Source organism: Eurosta solidaginis, chromosome 2 (genome assembly GCF_040869045.1).
Source record: "Eurosta solidaginis isolate ZX-2024a chromosome 2, ASM4086904v1, whole genome shotgun sequence".
Classification (NCBI taxonomy): Eukaryota; Metazoa; Arthropoda; class Insecta; order Diptera; family Tephritidae; genus Eurosta; species Eurosta solidaginis.
In genome coordinates this window covers 154,907,264-154,924,436 of record NC_090320.1, presented here as the reverse complement: position 1 = coordinate 154,924,436, position 17,173 = coordinate 154,907,264, and the positions used below count along the sequence as shown (strand labels likewise).

Sequence of the window (17,173 nt, the reverse complement as noted above, 5' to 3'; positions counted from 1 at the left end):
TCCAGATGATGGCAAGTGCATTGTGTGTGCGAAAGGCAAGCAAACTCGAACAATAAGCAGAGAGAGTGGCATACGTGCAAATAATCTATTAGATTTAGTCCACTCAGATGTATTAGGTCCAATTAGCACAAGCTCATTCAGCGGTGCTAGGTATTTGTTGGTTTTTGTCGATGACTTCTCTAGAAAAATATTTGCATTGCCAATGGTTAGAAAATCAGACGTTCTTGATAAGTTCAAAGAATTTAAATGTTTAGTTGAAAATCAGTGCAGTCGCAGCATTAAAATCCTGGGAACGGATAATGGCACTGAATACTGCAATGACCAATTTTTTAAATTTGTTCAAAAATGTGGAATTATACACCAAAAAACAGCTCCATATACGCCCGAGCAAAATGGGGTGGCTGAGAGAATCAATAGGACGATCATGGAGCGCGTAAGGTGTATGTTATTCGATTCCGGTCTTGATAATATTTTTTGGGCTGAAGCTGCAAACACAGCTGCATACTTGATAAATCGCGTTCCTTGCAGAGGAAATAGTATGAGTCCTGAAGAAATTTGGTCTGGCGTCAAGCCAAATTTAAAAATGTTACGTATTTTTGGGTGCATTGCAATGGTGCACATACCGAAGCAAAAGAGAACGAAACTGGATGCCAAATCGGACGAATGTATATTTGTGGGATATAGCGATGAATCAAAGGCATATCGTTTGTACAGGAAATCTGATCACAAATTCCTTATAAGCCGTGACGTTAGTTTCTTCGAAATGTCAAATGCAAAAAATGATCGCGTTTCACATCAATTTGTTGTTGGTAAAGGTAATGCGGAAGGTGACATTAGCAATTCAGAGGAAGAAGTTGAGCTGGAATTGCCAAATGTAAGTGAATCTGGTAGTGTCTCCGAAAACGAGTACGATACTGCTGACTATAGTTCTTCAGATGAGCAGAATGAAATGAAATAGGTTGATGTTCGTCGATCTAAGAGTATTGCTGATAAAGTAAACAAGCAATCCGTATTTTGTACCAATATATATGAGACGGATGATCCTGTTAGCTTTGAGGATGCAGCTAAAAGTGTAGAAGCTGATGATTGGTCAGACGCAATGACGGCTGAGATGGATTCACATAAATTAAACAAAACATGGTTTCTCACTGATCTTCCCGCACATAAGAAAGTCATAGCTTCTAAGTGGGTATTTAAAACAAAACGCAACACTGATGGCGAAGTCGTACGTCATAAGGCTAGGCTGGTAGTCAAGGGATGTTCGCAAAAGCAGGGAATCGACTATACTGAAACGTTCGCACCTGTTGTCAGGTATAATTCGATACGATTCTTATTTGCTTTGGCTGCAAAGCATGATATGGATGTATACCAACTCGATGCAGTGACTGCTTTCCTGAATGGGGATTTGCAGGAGGAGGTATACATGAAGCAGCCTGAGGGTTTTGACGATGGCACGGGCAGAGTATGCCGGTTGGTGAAATCATTGTACGGCCTTAAGCAGGCGAGTCGAATATGGAACAAAAAACTCAATGCAGCCTTGATCGATCTTGGTCTTGTACGCAGCGACGTCGATCAGTGCATTTATTACCATGTAAACAATGAACGCATGGTGTATGTAGCTATTTACGTTGATGACGTCTTGGTATTTTCAAACGATAAACAAATTGCTAAACGTATCAAAATGGAACTCTCTTCGAAATTCAAAATGGTGATATGGGTGTGGCACACTCAGTTCTGGGCATGCGTGTTCAGCGTAATGAGGTAAATAAAACGTTTAAAATAGATCAGTCTGAGTATATTTCTAGAGTTCTTAAACGTTTTGGAATGGATGACTGCAATCCCGTATCTACGCCGCTTGATTTATCGTAAAAGTTGACCGCAGATATGTGCCCACAAACTTATGAAGCTAAACAAGAAATGAAAAAGGTTCCATACATGGAGGTGATTGGATGTTTACTCTTTGCGGCACAAAATACACGGCCTGATATTAGTATGCAGTTAATTTGTTGAGTCGATTTTCCCAAAATCCTGGAAAGGCTCATTGGCAAGCCATTAAACGTGTTCTGAGATACTTGAAAGGAACAATAGAAAAGGGTATCGTTTATGCGAAAAGTGGTGAGGCCCTCACAGGTTTCTGCAACGCCAATTGGGCTGCAGATGTTGACAAAAGGCGATCGACATCTGGTTACGTCTTCACAATGCAGGGCGGAGCTATAACTTGGGGCAGTCATCGTCAACGCACAGTTGCCTTATCTTCGACAGAAGCGGAACTGATGTCCATTGTAAATGCTTTGCAAGAAATGATTTGGTTAAGGCGTTTAAAGGCGGAATTGATTCCTGACTGTAATGAAATAACTACGTTGCACTGTGACAATAAACAAACAATAATTTTTCACCACGTACAAAGCATGTTGACATCAAGTTGAAGTATACGCGCGAAAAGCTTGAAGATGGGTCAATAAAATTGGAATACATTTCAACATCGGAGATGCTAGCTGACGCTTTAACAAAAGGTGTTCCGGCTTCAAAGAACCAACTCATTAATAACAAGCTGGGCTTAACTTAATTATTGAAATGCATAAAATTAATTTTTGTAATTACTGCCAGATATGCTATTAACGTGGAGTATTGTAAAATAATATAAATCTGGCATCATTCATTGTATTTCTTCTTTATTATCTATTCTTATATACACATTAATAAAGTCAGTCGCTATTCTACTTTGTAACCACGCGTTCGTAATTTACTCTGTTCCACAGATTTTCCCTTAGCTATCAGGTGAGTATGTAATGTTCAGTTACACCCGAACTTAGCCTTCCTTACTTGTTTAATATGTTTTTTGCTATTGTGACTTCGTCAAAATCCGGCGGGGAGACATATATTCCATCATCATCGTTTGGGGGATCGGGCTCTTCATCCATGTGCGGTAAATTGCTATCTTCATTTAGGAGAGCTGAGAAGTGTTCCCTCCATAATCTAAGTACTATCTGGGCATGGCTTACAAGGTCGTAATTTTCGTTTGGTTTGTTCAAACCAATGCGAAATTGGAGGCATGATCGTAAAGACAGCGAAGTGGTCAAAATGTGGTCGCACGATCGCATGCCTTCCCTGCTTATTCTAATGTGATCACACAAACAACAGGTCAGTATGCACATTAGGGTGGGTCGATTTGTATGGACGAAAGTTAACCGATATCGTGCCATCGATTTTTCGATAGGATTTGGGCTCAGGAAAAAAAGTTCCACTACGCATACCAAAAAAATAATATTCGAGCCTGCTAAAACAAGATCATAGAGTTAAGACAGAATCATATGTAGATATGCTATTATTTGTAGGGTACTTAAGTTTTACTATATGGATATATTTATTTGAATGCTTATAACTTTTGTATTGGTTCATCGATTTTGTTGAATGAAAGCTTATTTTATTTTTTTTGTAATAAATCAGAGCTAAGAGAAAAAAAAATCTGCAAGAGAATAAAAAGTTTTCGAGATCCTTCCTCGCAAAGTACGATTTTTTTTATATTTTTACAGAAACAATTGAAAAAATCCGTAATGATTGTTCGTTATCTTTGAATCTACACGGCCTAGCTTCAAGCTTCAAGCCATTTTGGAATAACTCAATTCGTTCTTGAAATATATATGATTAAGTGGACCCAATTTTTTTTTAAACGGTTATTCGTAAATATCTAACCTTGATTTTCGGAATCAGGGGGTGATTTTACATGGGAATTTCATAATGGCGTCTCTGATGCATTTTGGCTGTAAACCAGTGTAATAGCAGAACATTTTCCCCTTCCAGGGAAATGCAAGCTAAGTTTTGGAATAATTTCCATTTGTGCCCCAGCTCTTTAATAGCTCAGGCATATGGAAATGGTTTTTAAACGTGGCCTCAAGGTAGAAACCGGACCACGCCCAGTTGAAAAGGTGGTCCTCCCCTAATCCAGGGTGTTATGCGTTTCCGTGCCCATTGGATGGTTTGGTCAGGAGCATCCGACTGTATTCTTACGGAGCCTCCCGTATACCGGTCCACCTCCGAGAGTAACGGCGACTTGCTGCGGTATGGGGCTCTACCGCAGTCGACCGCGTTGTTTCCCCTTTCCCTTTTATTCAGGTTGCCGAACGGTCTCACCTTTGTAGGCAGCCGACGAACCAGTGATATGTATAAACAAAAAAAACCAAGCCTCGGATCCCTGAACGGGTAAAGATGCCGCACTTGGACTGAGCGTTAAAAAAGAACACAATCCGTCGGAAACCGCACAGACGGCGCCGGCCAGGCCTCCACGGCCCAAAATACCCTTCGGCCACCTGGGCAAGCTAGCGGAAGAACTAAACCTCTTGAGGGCAAGTTCAATCCCGCGGCAGCCGGCACAGCTAGCCCCAAAGAGGAAAAACAGCGTCCGACTGAGCAAGCGCAGGAGGCCCGTCCGACGCCCGTACCGGGCCCCTCTCGCAAGCAGGTTGGAAACAGCACTAAGTCCTACACGGAAAAAAGTACTGCCTCTACCGCTGCAAAGCTATCTCGCAAGCCGGCTGAACCCCTTGCGGGTTCCAAGGCAAATAAGCGAATCCCTATTTCGGTCCGCAACCATAGTGTACAAGTCCAAGTGTGTTGACTTCTTTCTGACAGGCACTCGCTTAAGTGATCATAACGGGAAAATCTGGGTTGCCATTGTTGTTTTGGTTGAAAACGGTCAATTAGAGTTCTGTGCAGAGACGCAAAAGATTGAAACAGAGTTTATGTAGTCACACAGTGTTTTATATCATGGCGAAAAGTTTTCAGTTCAGAGTTATTGATTTTCATTAAAAGTTTAATTTATTACGGAGGGTTACTTGTTTAATTCTTCTTGGTTTTGATGTTTCGTTTCTAAATTGCACCGATGCCTGGCGATAGCCCAGATAATTTGCGGTCCACCTTTTAAGACACGGGGAAGGGTAGACCCTTCCAAGTGTTGCAGTAACGTGCCATGGTTGACCATATCAAAAGCTTTTGATATGTCTAGCGCTACGAGTACTGTTCTATGGTGGGGGTTTTGATTTAAACCGCAATTTATCTAGGTGCTGATGGCATTTAGCGCGGTGGTGGTGCTATGGAGTTTTCTGAAGCCTTGCTGATGAGAAGCTAGCTGTAAATTTGCTTGGAAGTAGGGAAGCAAAATGGCTTCAAGCGTCTTTGCTATTGGCGATAGGAGAGATATCGGACGATACGACTCTCCTATGTTAGCTGGTTTCCCAGGCTTTAGTAGCGGGACCACCTTGGCCATTTTCCATTTTTCGTGTATGACAAAGGTGGAAAGAGACAGGTTGAAGACATGTGTTAAGTATTTGAAACCCTCTTTCCCTATGCTTTTAAGCATTGGCATGGCTATGCCGTCTGGGCCCACTGCTTTGGATGGTTTAACGTGACCAATGGCATTTTCAACCTCTCTGGCGGTGATGGTAATTGGTGACGCGCTGAATTTATGTTTATGTGCGTGTCTGTTGGCCCTCCATCTATCTTTGTCGACCGCAGAATGAATTACATATTGACGGCAGAAAGCGCTCGCGCATTTTTTCGAATCCGAAAGCACTTTATCGCCGAAGGCGATGGAGACTTTTTCATTGTGCTTAGACGGATTCGATAGGGACGTTACGGTGGACCAAAGTTTACCCACACCGGCAGAGAGGTTACAACCTCTTAGGTGCTCCTCCCATTTCGCTTGTGGTCATCCTCAAGCAATCTGATGCGTTGGTTTATGTCCCTTATTTGGGGGTCGTCTGGGTCGAGCTGTTTTATAAGGTCACGTTATCTCGCAGTTCATGCCTTGGCCGATGGCACCTTCATATGTTCTCTGGGCTTAGAAACGGCAACCTTCTGACCGGTACATTCGTTGAACCGTGCTGCCAAAACACAAGTACCCACTCATCGACACCAGTTATGCCGGCAGCAATCGGACAGCACACTCGACAAATACTATATCCTTCAAGGCGCCTGAACCCATCTCTGACTCCCAGAGTGACGACTTTCCCCACGATGCACTTCAGAATTCGGCAACTTAATTGTAACGGGTTAACCGCAAAGATCGCAGAGATAGTTGACTACATGAATAAAAATAATATCGGTATAGCCATAATTCAAGAAACAAAGCAAACTGCCAGATCGGACTTCCGAACTTGCGATGGCTACAACATTAATAGGCAAGATCGCACAAGAGGCAATGGTGGTGGTCTTGCCTTTATCACCCTTCACACCGTACAATATAGTCTATTTCAACCTAACATCAGCCCCAGGATTCCCCAGCGAGTTAGGGGGCTTAGAATATACCCTCGGCAGGTATGCCTGTCGTAAGAGGTGACTAAAATACCAAATTGATTCCAGGCGTTGTGTAGCGCAACAACAACATAAGTCGCAGGGATAAAACATTAGAGAGTTAAGTCATAAAAATTCGGTCAGACGATGTTGAACTAGAAATAATTAACATCTATATTTAATTTAATTTATAAATATATTTTAAAGTGGCTTGAGGTCCGTGGATTTTAAATTAAAACGCTGGATAAACGGCAGGGAGAAAAGCACGAACAACTAAGAAAAAAAACGAAATCAATAATTGATCAACAATAACCATCGGCTGCCAGTTGACGCAGTTTACAAGTTCATGCGTAGACTACGGGACGCCCTTGGACATGAACAGCAAGGAGCCACAAAAGATTTATAAAAGTTACGTGGACGTCGGGTTTTGGGATCAAGCCCAGAACAACCTGTCCGATGCAACCATCCCTTACACGAGACACACTGAACAGAGTATGACCGTCCTAAAAAGATTCTTTCCCGATGTTGCGGGGGGAATGTGGCACCCGTGTCGTAGGGCGCGATCGCACGCAAATATAAGAAATAAAAAAGAGAAGAATTAATTACGAGTAATTACAATTATTTATTTATAAATATTTTACAATATTTGCTTATCAAAGTGAACCACTCACAAACTTCCTGGTCGTCAGGACAGCTGATTAATTTCACGACACAAATAGCAATTCCGATTGAATATGCAGTAGTGCAATTAGAAGGAAATTAATGGGAATACAAAGTGCACTTGGCACATTCAAATTCATGCAAGGGATGAATTGCAAACAGCAAATTGCAAATTAAAAATTACGTGACAATGGCTAGGAGTTAAATTATACAAAATAAATGCACTAGGCAATTCAGATTTATAACATTAATTGTTTGCAAATATTAACTCACTGACACTCACACTGTGTAAAAATGGTTGGTTTTTATCTTACTCACCTGGGGCTAGCTGCTGGCTCGTGAACGTTCCAAATTAGAAAGAAGGATCAAGACCGCGAACAAGTCCGCGGCACCTGTCGATAGCTAACTTTCGTTGAGTTTTTCCCCTTCAAAGTTAGCTTTCGGCTGGTGTTAGCCGTTACCGGTAATAATAATAAGTAAAAAACTAATGTGGGTGTTAGGGTGGTCCGAAAAATATTTAGGCTGGTGGCCTAAACATGCCGGCCCCCCTTGCGGCGAGCAACTGGAAACTCGGTGAGTACGCCAGCAACCTTCCCAAGGCAGGATAAACGAACTAAATTTGAAAAATATGATAAGTATGTATAGTTGGATCGTAAGTACGATCTCCGGCGGACATCCGTGCTCGCAGTAATGCAGCCTCGCTGAACTGTGGATGAAAAAGAAAAGCGTTAGTATTCAAGTACGTGGGGTTGCTTGGTTTAAAATGCACCTTGTGGTATAATTAAAGTTTTTATAGTGGGTGGGCTCCAGACACGACGAGGCCGAAAATTGTGGCTTGGGTGAGGAGCCCGCCGACAGTCGACGTGGGTGTGCCTCCGACCATAATATTGGCGTAGACGTCGGCACCCAAAGTGAGCAACACTGGCGACGATCGGTAAAACGTCGGATCGGCCAGCTTCATGAACTGGAATGGGGCCGCTACCGACGGGTCCAGATTTGCCGTGGGGTTTAACCTGGCATAGTTTGCTATTACGGTGGCTTGGGTCGTGATCTTTCCCGCTACATACATGATTTTGCTGATACTAACATAGATATTCGCTCTACAGATGCAACTGTCCACAGTGGTATCGAGGACAATTTAAAATACATTTTTATTACGGAAAAAAGTGTAAATTATTATAAAAACCAACTTTATCTTAGTTACGGTGATACAGAAAATATTTTTACAGAAACTGTTAATAAAACAAGTAAGGAAGGTTAAGTTCGGGTGTAACCGAACATTACATACTCAGTTGAGAGCTATGGTGACAACATAAGGGAAAATAACCATGTAAGAAAATGAACCGAGGGTAATCCTGGAATGTGTTTGTATGATATGTGTATCAAATGAAAGGTATTAAAGAGTATTTTATGAGGGAGTGGGCCATAGTTCTATAGGTGGACGCCATTTAGGGATATCGCCATAAAGGTGGATCAGGGTTGACTCTAGAAATTGTTTGTACGATATGTGTATCAAATGAAAGGTGTTAATGCATATTTTAAAAGAGAGTTATCCTTAGTTCCATAGGTGGACGTCGTTTCGAGATATCGCCATAAAGGTGGACCAGGGGTGACCCTAGAATTTGTTTGTACGATACGGGTATCAAATTAAAGGTATTAATGCGTATTTTAAAAGGGAGTGATCCTTAGTTCCATAGGTGGACGCCGTTTCGAGATATCGCCATAAAGGTGGACCAGGGGTGACCCTAGAATTTGTTCGTACGATATGGGTATCAAATGAAAGGGGTTAATGAACATTTTAAAAGGGAGTGGGCCTTAGGTCTATAGGTGGACGCCTTTTCGAGATATCGCCATAAAGGTGGACCAGGGGTTACTCTAGAATGCGTTTGTACGATATGGGTATCAAATGAAAGGTGTTAATGCGTATTTTAAAAGGGAGTGATCCTTAGTTCCATAGGTGGATGCCGTTTCGAGATATCGCCATAAAGGTGGACCAGGGGTGACCCTAGAATTTGTTTGTACGATATGGGTATCAAATGAAAGGGGTTAATGAACATTTTAAAAGGGAGTGGGCCTTAGTTCTATAGGTGGACGCCTTGTCGAGATATCGCCATAAAGGTGGACCAGGGGTGACTCTAGAATGCGTTTGTACAATATGGGCATCAAACGAAAGGTGTTAATGAGTATTTTAAAAGGGCGTGGGGCTTAGTTCTATAGGTGGACGCCTTTTCGAGTTATCGCCATAAAGGTGGACCAGGGGTGACTCTAGAATGTGTTTGTACGATATGGGTATCAAATTAAAGGTATTAATAAGGGGTTTAAAAGGGAGTGGTGGTAGTTGTATAGGTGGTCGCCTTTTCGAGATATCGGCATAGAGGTGGACCAGGGGTGACTCTAGAATGTGTTTGTACGATAAGGGTATCAAACGAAACGTTTTATTGAGTATTTTAAAAGGGAGTGGGCCTTAGTTCTATAGGTGGACGCCTTTTCGAGATATCGCCATAAAGGTGGACCAGGGGTGACTCTAGACTGTGTTTTTAGGATATGGGTATAAAATTAAAGGTATTAATGAGGGTTTTAAAAGGGAGTGGTGGTAGTTGTATAGGTGGTCGCCTTTTCGAGATATCGGCATAAAGGTGGACCAGGGGTGACTCTAGAATGCGTTTGTACAATATGGGTATCAAACGAAAGGTGTTAATGAGTATTTTAAAAGGGAGTGGGCCTTAGTTCTATAGGTGGACGCCTTTTCGAGATATCGCCATAAAGGTGGACCAGGGATGACTCTAGAATGTGTTTGTACAATATGGGTATCAAACGAAAGGTGTTAATGAGTATTTTAAAATGGCGTGGGGCTTAGTTCTATAGGTGGACGCCTTTTCGAGATATCGCCATAAAGGTGGACCAGGGGTGACTCTAGAATGTGTTTGTACGATATGGGTATCGAATTAAAGGTATTAATGAGGGTTTTAAAAGGGAGTGGTGGTAGTTCTATAGGTGGACGCCTTTTCGAGATATCGCCATAAAGGTGGACCAGGAGTGACTCTAGAATGTGTTTGTACGATATGGGTATCAAATCAAAGGTATTAATGAGGGTTTTAAAAGGGAGTGGTGGTAGTTGTATAGGTGGTCGCCTTTTCGAGATATCGGCATAAAGGTGGACCAGGGGTGACTCTAGAATGCGTTTGTACAATATGGATATCAAACGAAAGGTGTTAATGAGTATTTTAAAAGGGAGTGGGGCTTAGTTCTATAGGTGGGCGCCTTTTCGAGATATCGCCATAAAGGTGGACCAGGGGTGACTCTAGAATGTGTTTGTACGATATCGGTATCAAATTAAAGGTATTAATGAGAGTTTTAAAAGAGAGTGGTGATAGTTGTATAGATGGTCGCCTTTTCGAGATATCGCCATAAAGGTGGACCAGGGGTGACTCTAGACTTTGTTTGTACGATATGGGTATCAAATGAAAGGTGTTAATAAGTCTTTTTAAAATGGAGTGGGCCTTAGTTCTATAGGTGGTCGCCTTTTCGAGATATCGCCATAAAGGTGGGCCAGGGATGACTCTAGAATATGTTTGTACGATATGGGTATCAAATGAAAGGTGTTAATGAGTATTTTAAAAGGGCGTGGGGCTTAGTTCTATAGGTGGACGCCTTTTCGATATATCGCCATAAAGGTGGACCAGTGGTGAATCTAGAATGTGTTTGTGCGATATGGGTATCAAATTAAAGGTATTAAGGAGGGGTTTAAAAGGGAGTGGCCCTTAGTTGTATATGTGATGGCGTTTTCGAGATATCGACCAAAATGTGGACCAGGGTGACCCAGAACATCTTCTGTCGGGTACCGCTAATTTATTTATATATGTAATACCACGAACAGTATTCCTGCCAAGATTCCAAGGGCTTTTGATTTCGCCCTGCAGAACTTTTTCATTTTATTCTACTTAATATGGAAGGTGTCACACCCCTTTTACACAGTTTTTTTCTAAGGTTATATTTTGCGTCAATAAACCAATCCAAATACCATGTTTCATCCCTTTTTTCGTATCTGGAATAGAAATATGGCATCTTTTTCGTATTTGGTAATTTACGATATCGAAAAAGTGGGCGTGGTCAGAGTCGGATATCGGCCATTTTTTATACCAACAAAAAGTGAGTTCAGGTAAGTACGTGAACTGAGTTTAATAAAGATATATCGATTTTTGCTCAAGTTATCGTGTTAACGGCCGAGCGGAAGGACAGACGGTCGACTGTGTATAAAAAGTGGCCGTGGCTTCAATCGATTTCGCTCTTTTTCACAGAAATAAGTTATCGTCCCAGAATCTAAGTCCCTACCAAATTTCACAAGGATTGGTAGATCTTTGTTCGACTTATGGCATTAAAAGTATCCTAGACAAATTAAATGAAAAAGGGCGGAGCCACGCCCATTTTGAAATTTTCTTTTATTTTTGAATTTTGTTGCACCATATCATTACTGTAGCTGCATGTTGACATAATTTACTTATATACTGTAAAGATATTAAATTTTTTGTTAAAATTTGACTTTAAAAAAAAATTTTTTTAAAGTGGGCGTGGTCGTTCTCCGATTTTGCTAATTTTTATTAAGCATATATATAGTAATAGGAGTAACGTTCCTGCCAAATTTCATCATGATATCTTCAACGACTACCAAATTACAGCTTGCAAAATTTTAAATTACCTTATTTTAAAAGTGGGCGGTGCCACGCCCATTGTCCAAAATTTTACTAATTTTCTATTCTGCGTCATCAGTTCAACTCACCTACCAAGTTTCATCGCTTTATCCGTCTTTGGTAATGAATTATCGCACTTTTTCGGTTTTTCTAAATTTTCGATATCGAAAAAGTGGGCGTGGACATAGTCCGATATTGTTCATTTTAAATAGCGATCTGAGATGAGTGCTCAGGAACCTACATACCAAATTTCATCAAGATACCTCAAAATTTACTCAAGTTATCGTGTTAACGGACAGACGGACGGACGGACATGGCTCAATCAAATTTTTTTTCGATCCTGATGATTTTGATATATGGAAGTCTATATCTATCTCGATTCCTGTGAGCTCTGCTCAACTGAGTATAAAAAGTCATCCTTTTGTCGTCATTAACGAGTCTTCTGATTTAGTAAATATATTTAGTAAAATACTGTTGAAAAAGGGCATAATGTGTATATATTGCGAAGTTGATGATCTTTTCATAAAGTTTCAAGATATTTATATTAACAATTTTCAAAACAGCAGCTTAATTTTATACAGATCAGTTACTAAGTTAGTAGAAATTACAGACAAAGACGAGATTTTAAGTTTTATTGAAAACGAACATATTCGAAACAATCACAGAGGAATTAAAGAAATTTTTGACGAATTAAAAGATCGGTATTTTTATCCCAAACTTTATAAATTGATCACAATAGTAATTAATAATTGCAAAACTTGTCAGCTCGCTAAACACGATAGAAAATCACTAAAAATTCCGTATCAAGTTACGAAAAATCCAACTCACTTTAATGATATTGTGCACATTGACATTTGGTATCCAAATAGAAATTGTGTGTTTTTAACCACAATAGACAAATTTTCCAAATATGCAACTTTTCACAAGTTAAATGATAGGAATTGGATAGCGATATTCGACGCTTTAAGACACCGTATACAGTTTTTAGGAAGAATGAATACAATTGTTTTTGATAACGAAAGATGTATGTTACACAGTGCTGTCGCTTTGTTCTTGAAAGAAAATAATATCGAAGTTCATAAAACTACGCTATACCTTAAAACAGGTAATTCCTATATCGAAAGGTTGCATGGTACATTAAATGAGCATCTGAGAATAATGAACGTGGATAAAAAGAAGAAAGGTTTAGAGTTAGAGGAGAAGCTCTTTCAAATATTTAATATTTATAATAATACAATTCACACTACAAAAAAGAAACGTCCTATCGATTTTATAATTAAAAATTTTGACAAAGATTACATTCAAGACTTATGTAAAAAATATCAAGATGAGAAGGCTAAACGAATAAATAAGCTTAACGAAAATAGAAATCAATCAACAAGAGTACCTTGTTAAAACCAGAAAAATTGCAAAAGCTGAACCAAAATATAAAGAACTTGATAACTATGTTAAGGAATGAAATTATGTTTTGGATACATCTACTAAGCAAAATAAGAAATATTATAAATCACAATTGAAAAGAAAATATAATTATTAAAACACTAGTTAAAGAAACAAGAGAATTCTGAAATATTAACAATGTTTTAAAATATATGTAACTAAAATTGTTTTTTTTTTTTTTTGTTAATATCTTACCATTGTCGAATTGTGTTTAACATTTTTTTACTTAAATAAGAAGACTGTGTTAACATTTTTAATTTTTATTGATAACGTTTGCCGAGACGCAAACATCCAAGGGTGGGGGAGTTATGTATAGAAGCATACACATATGAGCTTGTGTTTGAAGTAGTATTAAGTTCTCTTAATTTAGTATTAAGAGAGAAGTTAACTTTAATTAGTTATAAGGATACCGTTATTCGAAATTGTTAACTCTTTGAACATTGGCATAAGCTTCATTCGAATTTCGGTTTAGATGAGATGTAAATGAAGCTCGTGAAATAAAGATCATTTAATCGACTTTCCGTCTACATCATTATTATATACTTTTACAAAAGTTTGCCAGCTATTATCGAAAAATCGGGATAGTTGTCTTAAGAACTGCACAAAGAAAAAAGTTTCTCGTCAACAGATACTGGTAAATAAGGGCGAACAAAAAGTGTGCTTTTTGTGCAGAGAAATTTTGAAAACGGTGAACGGAACAAAGCAAACGTGTGCAACAACAATTTCGACGACGAAGTAGCTGCCTTATGGAACGACGACATTGTGAAGTCGGCTAGAAAAGTAGCCACGTGGTTTGGGTCACTATTATATACAAGCGAAAAACCGAAAGATCGAGCTCAAAAATTATCAACGCAATCTTAAACTTGCGATCAGTGTAGACGCCTATGGACCAAATGCGTAAATTTTAACGTTTCTGGATATTGGGGAGAATGACTTGATTGGTGCAGACACTCAAGCTTCCGAATTTGACTTTCGGGATTTCACGTTACCTTGTCAATCCCAAACGCAAACCTCACAACTCGACGGTATTGGAGGACCCCAGCGGATGAGGGGATCAGAATATACCCGCGGTAGGTATGCCTGTCGTAAGAGGCGACTAAAATACCAGATTCAAGGGGCTGTGTAGCGCAACCCTTCAGGTTGCCAGCGCAATATATAGCTTCTCCAAACCCAATTGTCAGCCTCACCTATCCGCGGCGAATCCTGTTTCACTAACAGATGAGGCTCTGGCGACCCCAAGCTCCTCATGGAACTTTGGGGTGGGAAGGGAGGTTAATGGGCTGAAGGTTTAATGTGGCCACATAAATCGTTCCCGAGATGTTCGGGCTAGCACCTTAATAGTGCTGTGTTACCGGAGCGTACCGGATCTGTATCCGGCAAAGGACCATCACATCGATAACACTCCCCAAAGTCTTCGGGGAGCAACCTTATCGCTACAACAACAACAACGGTATTGGAGGGAGTGCCACTACGCAAGTAAGTTTTATCTTATAACTATTAAAGCTATTGATTACATACAAATGTGGTTATAGCCTAGAAAAGTGCTCAAGAGCTAATACTCCTCCGAAAATGTCTGGACAGGTGGGAACCTCCAAAGTTGCTTTTATCAAAACTTAATAAGAAAAGCCCAAAAATTCTTACGGATCGCTCTGAAAACAGGCACGGGATCCATAGTAAATATGACAGAACACCTTTATGCATTGGCGGCCTTGGGCCACTCCTAAGAAGAGTTCCCCGGCAGTGGGTTCAGCAATTTCTCGGATCAAAATTATTTTCACGCAGGGCCACTTTCTGTATAAGTGTGTATGTGTGCAAAACCAAGTTATCGGAATTCCAACAAAAACATGACAATTCTAAACTTGTTTTGCAAATTCCTTGATAAAAGTATATTTTAACACTCCTCCGGCATTTTTGGACGTTTATTAGCTGTCGACTGCTGCTCCAGACTTTTTTCAAATGCGGATACCTATTTTTGAATTCATATTTCGTATGGTAGATCAAAATAAACGCGTTAGCAAATAATTTGGCAGAGTTACAATTCGAAGAAGAGGACGATGATACATCAGTTTTAGCAGTTAAGGAAATACCAACACACACATGCAAATACTGCGGCATTCACGATCCTGGAACCGAAGTGATGTGTAATAATTGCAAAAAATGGTTTTGTAATGGGCGTGGAACCACATCTGAAGGTCCACTTGGAAAAACAGTACTAGAGTGTTACTCGTGTGGCGTACGTAATGTGTTTGTATTATAAGATTTCATTCCAGCACAGGCTGATTGTGTTGTAGTGTTGTTATGCCGGTAAGCTGAAAATGGAGTAAATATTAAAAAGTGTATCTATATAAACGAATAAATTTAAATTATAGTCAACCATGTGCAGCGCAAAACTCTTTGAAAGATATGAATTGGGATCAAGAGCAATGGAAGCCACTTTATAACTGACCGTTCGTTTTTGCCGCGGTTGGTTAAGGTGCCTACCGAGCAAGAGGAGTTGCGTCCACGACAAATATCAGCAGCACAAATAAACAAATTGGAGGAATTATGGAAGGAAAATATTGATGCAACATTTCAGGATTTAGAGAAGCCAGGTATAGATACTGAACCATCACAAGTGCCATTGCGTTATGAAGATGGTTATCAATACGAGAAAGTTTCTGGTCCACTTGTGTCCTAGAAGCAGAATTAAAAAAATCGCAAACACCGGAGGGTATAGAAGTACGATGGGACGTTGGCTTAAACAAAAAAAAATAGCATATTTTACGCTTGCTATAAATGATTCGGACATGAAACTAATACATGGCGATGAACTGAGATTACCATATGTGGGCGACCTTCATAAGGCATGGAGCAAAATTGGGCATGTCATAAAAGGGTCAGATAATTATGGCGAAGATATGGGCTTGGAGCTTAAATTATCTGCTGGAGCACCTGTTAAATGTAATTCTAATTTTGCTGTTTATTTTATTTGGAAGTGAATATCTTTTGATGGGATGAGCAGAGCTTTAAAAGTATTTGCTATGCATCGTAGTTCCATTTCTAATTACATTATCCTCCTTGATATTACTTGCTGATTAGGTAATTCATACGCAGGTCTCAGCACTTTTACAAACGTACGAAACCCTCTGTCTTCAACTATGGGCATGGCTTCGGCAATTTCAATTTAAATAAAATTTTCGTCAATTTAAATCAGTGTGGGTTGTTTAGTACGAAATATTACATTTTACAATATATCAGTGATTGGCGATTTTCCTTCATCCGATTCTTTTGAATGACAATCACATCTCGCAGCATTTCGCCAATAGCGATATTTTTTCATGAAGAATGAAAATCACCTGTGGCAGCACTCGGTTGTTTTTACTTTTAGCTAGCTTGCTCTTTCAGGCGACGTTATTTTGAATTGACATTTTATAAACTACGTTTTGATCTCTTTGACTGCGAAAATTTGGTTTTATTAATTTATTAAAAATCCTTTTTAATACCGAGTGAAAGATGACAGCAAACTATAGTAAAAAAAGAAGTGAAATATCGCAATTTTATGAGCCCATAAATGAAGCGCATGGCAAAATGTAATATTTGCAAAAAAATATTTCGTACAAAACACCCCACAGTAATTTAAAAAAAAACATGCAAAGCCGTCATCCAACTGCCGAACTGCCTATGGCAGCGGTAATGCAAAGGCACACTCAGCCGTCCTTACAGCCAGAAATTCAGCTGGAAACAGTTACCGAAGTAGTTGTAAAAAATGGTAAACTCCTTTATTTAGAAAACAGAATCTGAGTTGGGACCATTTAACATGTCGACCAAATAACGTCGTCTCTAAATAATATAAGGATTTCTGCAAAGGCCAAAAAGGAAATTGACGAACCCATGTCCATGATTTTCATAAGCGATTTGCAGCCTTTCAGCATAGTTGAAGACAGAGGATTTCGTACGTTTATAAAAGCGATAAACCCTGCGTATTAATTACCTAGTCGGAAAGTAATATCAAGGACGATAATTCCTGCATTGTATGAAGAATACTTAGAAGAAATGAAATTTAAAGTTAAGAGTGGTTTAAAGTTCTGTGTTATAACTGATTGTTGGACGTCGCGTAA

At 39.7% G+C, this 17,173-nt stretch overlaps 2 pseudogenes; one reads left to right on the top strand and one right to left on the bottom strand.

Moving 5' to 3' along the window:
* The first annotated feature begins 1,099 nt into the window (after positions 1-1,099).
* On the top strand, positions 1,100-16,150 carry LOC137241714 (regulator of nonsense transcripts 1 homolog; annotated as a pseudogene).
* Positions 15,353-17,173, bottom strand: part of LOC137241713 (probable ATP-dependent RNA helicase Dbp45A) — a 44,129-nt pseudogene continuing 42,308 nt past the window's right edge.